The following is a 7,246-nucleotide window of genomic DNA, read 5'->3' as shown; positions in this document are numbered from 1 at the left end:
GTTGTATATGAATATATGTTGAGTATGTATATGGTTGGCTATGGTTTTATATGTGAACATTGACTTGTATTATGTCTCTTATACTTGTGAAGTGAAGGTTTTATCAAAATAATATGAAAGCATTTATTCCTTGTAAATGTCCGTTTTGGCATGTTTTTGCATGGTCTCCATACTTAGTACTTAATTGTGCTAACCCCTTTCTTTCTCTTTTTGGACTAAAGTGTAGGGATTTGGAGGTGATGACATGTCATGGCTATTTGATAGGTTTCTAAGTGTTGAAGATGAAGACTTGGAGAGTCCTCATATATTCGAGGACAATACCCTATATGTTCTTTTATGTCTTTTTAGTATTGTTTAAGTTGTGTATGGGATTGGCCCCGAATTTTGTACTCTAAAGTATTAGATGGTTTTGAGACATCATGTATAAAGTCTTCCGTTTGCTATTGTTTCTTTTGTTATGAAATGTTTTCTTGGTAAAGAAAGTTTTTAATTCTTTATGATTTTAGTGTCTATGCGATGAAGGAATACTAAGAGGCTTGTATTAGACCTCTTCGAGGTCGAGTACGCCGATTACGACTAGGGGGTGCTCCCGGGTCGTGACATCTACTGTGTTTCTAGGTGTGTATGTTGATGATATTCTGCTCACAGGAACATATATTGATGAGATAACTGAGCTCAAGAAGTTCCTTCATCATCAGTTTAAGATCAAAGACCTAGGCAGATTACACTATTTTTTGGGTTTGGAAATTTTATACAAGGATGGTGGGATTCTTATTTCCCAGAGGAAGTTTGTACAGGATCTCCTCAAAGAATTCAGTTGTGATCACTCCACTCCCTTGTCTTCTCCCCTTGATCCTAATGTTAAGTTGCGAGCACATAAGGGAAAGGCACTAGATGACCCCACTCAATACAGAAATCTGGTTGGCAAACTCAATTTTCTTACTAACACTAGACTTGATTTGGCTTATGGTGTGCAATTCCTTAGCCAGTATATGCAGGATCCCAGAGAGCCTCATTTGCGTGCTGCTTTTCACATGCTTCGCTACCTCAAGAAGGATCCTACTCTAGGAGTTTTCATGTCCTCATCTGCAGATTTTAGGGTATTTGCCTATTGTGATTCTGATTGGGCTGCCTGCCCTGATTCGCGAAAGTCTGTCACTGGTTATATTGTGTTATTGGGTGATAGTCCTATTAGTTGGAAGTCCAAGAAGCAAGAAACAATTTCCCTTTCCTCAGCTGAAGCAGAATACATGTCCTTAAGGAAAGTTGTAGGAGAATTGGTCTGGTTGCATAGGTTATTTGAGGAATTGACTATACCTAGCCTTGGCCCCTTTCATGTTCACTGTGATAGCCAAGTAGCTATTCATATTGCCAAGAACCCCGTCTTCCATGAGCGCACCAAGCACATTGAAGTGGATTGCCATTTTGTAAGAACCAAGCTTCAAGAAGGCCTTATAACATTGCATCATATTGGCACTGCTGCTCAGTTAGCAGACATACTCACGAAGGCCCTCACTGGCATCAAGCACTGCACTTTATTGTACAAGTTGGCTATGTCTATTCCGCCTCCAACTTGAGGGAGGGTATTGAGATTAAAGTATAGTTAGTTAGTTAACCGAATCTGTTATTATGTACAGTTGTCATGTTAGTTAATAGTTAGTTAGAGAGCTTTAGATATTTTACTCTTCCTTTTTGTATTCTATATAAATATTGATGTGTACAGTCAGTAAGAATTAACCAGAATTGGAAATTTCACAAACCATCTCTTCTCTCTTACTTCGAGTTCCAGATATTCTCCATTAATGGAGTTTCCTGATTCACTAAATCTCCAATATTAACATAGACAAAAGGAACCTATAGATAAGACTAACTACACCTCAAGCGTATCCTTGTATATTATCAAGCATAATTTTTTCATGTACTCTCCCTGTGGCAAAATTAACTAAGGTGACCAAACAAAAAGAATGAATGGCCTATGCCTATGTACAAATCTATATCAGGGAGCAACCACAACATCAATGGGAAGATTATAAACTTGTAAGTATTTTATAGCTGGAAGGTCTTTGATGTTCAAGAATCATGACGTACGTAATAAGTTGTTTGATCGTAAAACCAAGGACTATCAAATGAAGTGGTGATCAAGAACTCTCGATTAGGGATAATAATTGGGTGTCGATCATCTAGTCTGTAAGATCTGGATGGTGCATGACACCTTATCACCTATTTCAATTCCCCTGAAATATATATATATATATATATATATGTTTTTTATCACTATTTCAATATTTTTTTTACTATTAGCTGCTTAATTTTTTATTAGTTTAAAAGTATTTAAATATTTTATTTTATTTATTATATTATATTATAAAAAAATAAAAATAAAAATAAAAACCTAAAACTAACCCCACTATCCCCCCTCACACGACACACAACAACACGAGAAAAAAAAACGCACAACACACATACTACAAAATCAGCAACCAAAAGCAAAAAACTCACGCCAGAAAGAGGAAAAAAAAAAGAAACATTCCATTTTATATGATTTTTCTTTCAAAAAAACCATAACACATTCACCTTTTTTCTTTCCTTTCTCGTTACTTTCGTACAAGTACAATACATATACCACTACATACATTCTACAAAAGTTTTGTGGACGTTTTAATCGAGCTTCAATCAAGATATTGAGGTACTCAATTTCACCTTATCTTTTTAATTTGTTTATGGAATTTGATATAATTATGTGATAAGTTTTCTTATAATTTTGCTTCATTCATAATTCAATTGAAATGAATATTGGGTTGAGTGTTATATATTTATTTAATGCATGATGATAGCTTTAATTGGTGTTTATTTTTAGGCTCAAGTTATATGCGGCCCCTTAAAGTTGTCCATATATTTCACTTAGACACCTTAAGTTAGACTTATACCTATTGAACACTTTAACCTTAACAAATATATACCTATTTAACATAAAGTGACAATCACTTAAAATATTAAGATGCGTGTATTTCAAACGCTTATACATAATAAACATACCAATAAAATGATGACCCGTGACATTGGATTCAACTTTTTAAAAAGATCTATTTAAATAATCCAAAATGTTTTTTTAAGAAATTAAAATTTATTATTTTGAATTACCCTCCCCACCCCCGCATCTTCTTCTTCAAACCCATATCCCCTCTTCCATTGCCCTTCTATTGGCGCCGGCGCCGGCACCAGCAGCCCAGTAAACCATCATCCGACCTCTTTCTTCTTCTCCATTGATCAACTCACATCTTTCTTTCCTCCAATTGAATCTTACTCCTTTCATCAACGTCGGCAATACACCATCCACCCAAGCTAAATACCTATTTTTTTCATTTTAATAGCATCAAATCCTTCTATTCATTGTCTTTATCCACTTCCCATTTGTAATCATTTATCACAATTATAACAGATAATAACAAACTTTTGTTCGAAAAATTATTTCATATTTATTTTACCGGATTAAATGGAGTTTTGCTGGAATATTGAATATGCAGATCTATATAAAAAAATAATAAAAAGGAAAAAAGCAAAAGAAGAATTGGAGACGTTAAGAGAAATAGATAGGTGGAAGGGGTGGGGCGGGACGTGTATGTGTAAAAAAGGATTATGGAAATGGTAGATAAGAATGGCAGAGGGACCGAAATATTGGGCTGGGAAGAAGACTTCCTTTCCAAAAGAAATTATTTTTTTCCTTTTTATTAATTTTGTATATAAGTTAGTAAAAAAAGTAAAAAAAATTATTTTCACTAGTTTTACGCGCCCAAAGAGAGTGTAATACATGATTTTTGACATGTCAGCATTTTGTGTCTAATAGGAATGACTTCTGAACAAATAAAGTGTTCAATAGGAACAAAGATATGTTGAGGTGTTCAAATGAAATCTGCGGACAACTTCAAGGGGCCACATATGACTTAAACCTTATTTTTATTTATTGAATTTTATTCGCTAACTGTTATTTCTTAAAATAAACGGGCCGTGGTGGTGTTTTTGTCTTGACTTACATACCAATAATGATAAAGTAGGAATTATTCGGCTAAAAAATTATGGCCAAAGTCATCTACGTCCCCTTAAAGTTGTCCGCATATTTCACTTAGACACTCCAATTCAACCTTTTACCTATTGAACACTTTTACCTATACAAAAATTGTTCCTATTAGACACATTTTGATAATCAACAAATAAATGTCAAGAGTGTGTGATGCACTTGCCATGACATGGCAAACTAACTAATTAAAAGAAGCCACGTGTCTTAAAAGATGTCATGTGTCTTTTGGGCTCCAAAATAATTATAATTAAAAAAAAAAAACTAAAATCCTAAACTATGTATGTTGCAGCCTCCGCCTCCGACTCCGACCTGCCCATTCCCCCCACTTCATCTTCTTCCCCATTTTTTTTAAAAGCTTAAATCTCCTAAATTTTTCTACTTCTTTTTTTAATTTATTTTTGTTTTTAAGCTTAGATTCAATTCATGTTTGAGTTGATTTGGTAGAAAGAAAGAGATGTGTGGTGGCAGTGTTTTTCGATGAACAAATTAAAATTTGCGATTGATTGTTTGAAAGGCTAAAAAGAAAGATATTGACGATGATAGATTTGGAGAAAAATGAGGTGGTGCCAATGGTGGGAGGTGGGTTAATGCTGGTTAAAAAGGATAAAGAAAATGATGGCCTGAAAATATAGGGAAAGAGAATGATGGTCTGCAAAAAAAAGGGGAAGAAGATGATCGGAGAAGAAAGGAAAGGAGAAGCGTGGATATGGTAACGACAGATCTGATTAAAAAACAAGGTGGCGTGGAGAAGAAGAATGATTGCAGCTTGAGAAAGAAGGGGAATGACCTTTAATGGTGGGACACCGGTGATTGCGGTGGTGAGAAGGTGGTTGCAATGGTGGTTGAGTCAAAGAAGAAGAAGAAGAGATGCTAATTTAATTTTTTAAAAAAAAGATAAATCTTTTAACGTTAAAATATTGGAGAAAAAATAATTCACGCACCCCATTTGCGTGACTCACAAACGATTTGCCATGTAGGCAAAAAATGCTTAGACGGTTCAAATCTGGGGTGGTAGAGGTGTTCAATAGGTACTAGGTGTAGTTGAGGTGTCTAAATGAATAATGAGGACAACTTTGAGGGGCCGCAGATGACTTTGGCCAAAAATTATTGTTGTTTTATTTATCAAACAAAGAATGAGATTTATTTTAGCAATTCGTCATTGTTTTGTTTGGATTAATAAGAAATTACAATATGTGCATGCCTAATTTTGCCATTAACTTTAAGATAAAAATAAAAAATATAATATGTGTAGGCATAATCTTAACATTAACTTTAAGAGTAAATAAAAATAAAAAAATACAAAATAATCCAAAATTTTATATTGTATCCTAGAAGTTTAGATTTATTTTATTTTAGTTGATTTTATTTAATATTTTCTTATAACATTATATGGGTTTTAGGCATCTTAAAAAATATTTGTTTCAATTAAAAATGTGGTTACACATTTTTTTTGAAACACTTAAAAGAAAATCAAGGATGTGGGACACACCTTGACAAAATTATTCTCATAAATATTTTATTTAATTGAAATCAAGACGTGAGACATAGAATATTAGGTAACACACTCGAGAGAATAAAACAGTTATGCTTCGAAGCTATTAAATATCGAAACCAAGAATGCGGCTACGCATCTAGGGTGAGACCAAATAAAAGTTCAACAATAAAAATGCAAGCGAAATTGTAGCCTATAAAAATATATCCAAAAATATTTAAAAGTAAGTATAAGTCAATAAAAACGATCGTGCTAGAACCACAGGATTCGAGGGATGCCTAATACCTTCCCCTCGGTCAACAGAATTCCTTACCTGAATTTCTAGTTCGCAGACCATATAAAGAGTCATTTCCTTTTGATTAGGGATTAAAAAAAAGGTGACTTAGAACACCATAACTCAATTCCAAGTGGCGACTCTGAAAATAAATAAAATAATCCCTAAATCAATATCGTCACTTAAATTGGAAAAATCCTACCTCCGTGTGCGCGAAAAGGGGTGTGACAGAGAACCTTTCCGGTAAGTGCAGATTTAGTGCGATCAGTTGGTCTTAATTTCTAAGATGCCTAAGGGTGTGCCAAATATCTATCACTACTAAAAAACTGCTTAAAAACGACGGACAGAAAAGCGACGAACGGTGTCGCTCCAAAAAGCGACGCCTTTTGTCAGACTGTCCGTCGCTTTTTAATAAAAATAATTATTTTTTAAATTCTTTTACAAAAAGCGACGGACGGCATCTCTTAGTCCGTCACTTTTTTTCGCGGATTTTTGCGCTAAATATATATATAATTAATAATTATTTATTAAATATATATAGAGACGCCGTCCGTCGCTTTTTATTAAAAATAATTAAATATAAATTAAAAATAACCACGGTGTCCGTCGTTTTTAATTTATTTTATTTTATTAATTAATTTTTAAAAAGCGAGGGACGACATCTCTTAGTCCGTCGCTTTTTGGTCAAAATATCTAGTCAACTATTTTAAAAAGCGACAGACAGTGTCTCTAAGTCCGTCGCTTTTTGGTCAAAATGTTGGTCAACTATATTTAAAAAAAGCGACGGACTTAGAGACGCTGTCCGTCGCTTTTTATTAAATATCTAAAAGACATATTGCCATATTCTTATTTTCCTCTCTCTCTTCACTCTTATTCTCTCCCTTCTCTCTCTCTTCACTCTTATTCTCTCCCTTCTCTCTCTCTTCACTCTTATTCTCTCCCTTCTCTCTCTCTCTCTATATATATATATCGGTCTCGATCCCTAGCTCCCGTCGCCGCCGTCGTCGCTACCCTTGTCCGTCGCCGTTGTTGTAGCAACCAGTAGGTAGGGTTACATTTTAGTTTTTTTTTTCAATTCTAGTGATTATAATTGATTGTTTGTTAGTATATTATTGTTTTTGTTTGTTGGGTTGTAAAAGGACTTATTTTACTACCTTTAGTGCCATCTTCGATGTCCTTTTGTTGCTTGATGTTATTGAGCACATCTGTTACTATACTTATCAAAGGTGTTGCCCCAATACCAAGGCCTAAGAAATCAAAACAGAGAAATAACCTTGAAATTGCAACAGTTGGAGAAGATTGAGGATGAAGAGTTGTGAAAGTAATGGTGTTATTCAATTGTTACTTTGATTTGATTATTGTTAGTTAGGTATAGATAATTGAAATTTTTATTTTAGGGTTTTTT

This window comes from Solanum stenotomum, chromosome 3 (genome assembly GCF_019186545.1).
Source record: "Solanum stenotomum isolate F172 chromosome 3, ASM1918654v1, whole genome shotgun sequence".
Taxonomy (NCBI): Eukaryota; Viridiplantae; Streptophyta; class Magnoliopsida; order Solanales; family Solanaceae; genus Solanum; species Solanum stenotomum.
This window is presented reverse-complemented; position numbering follows the sequence as displayed.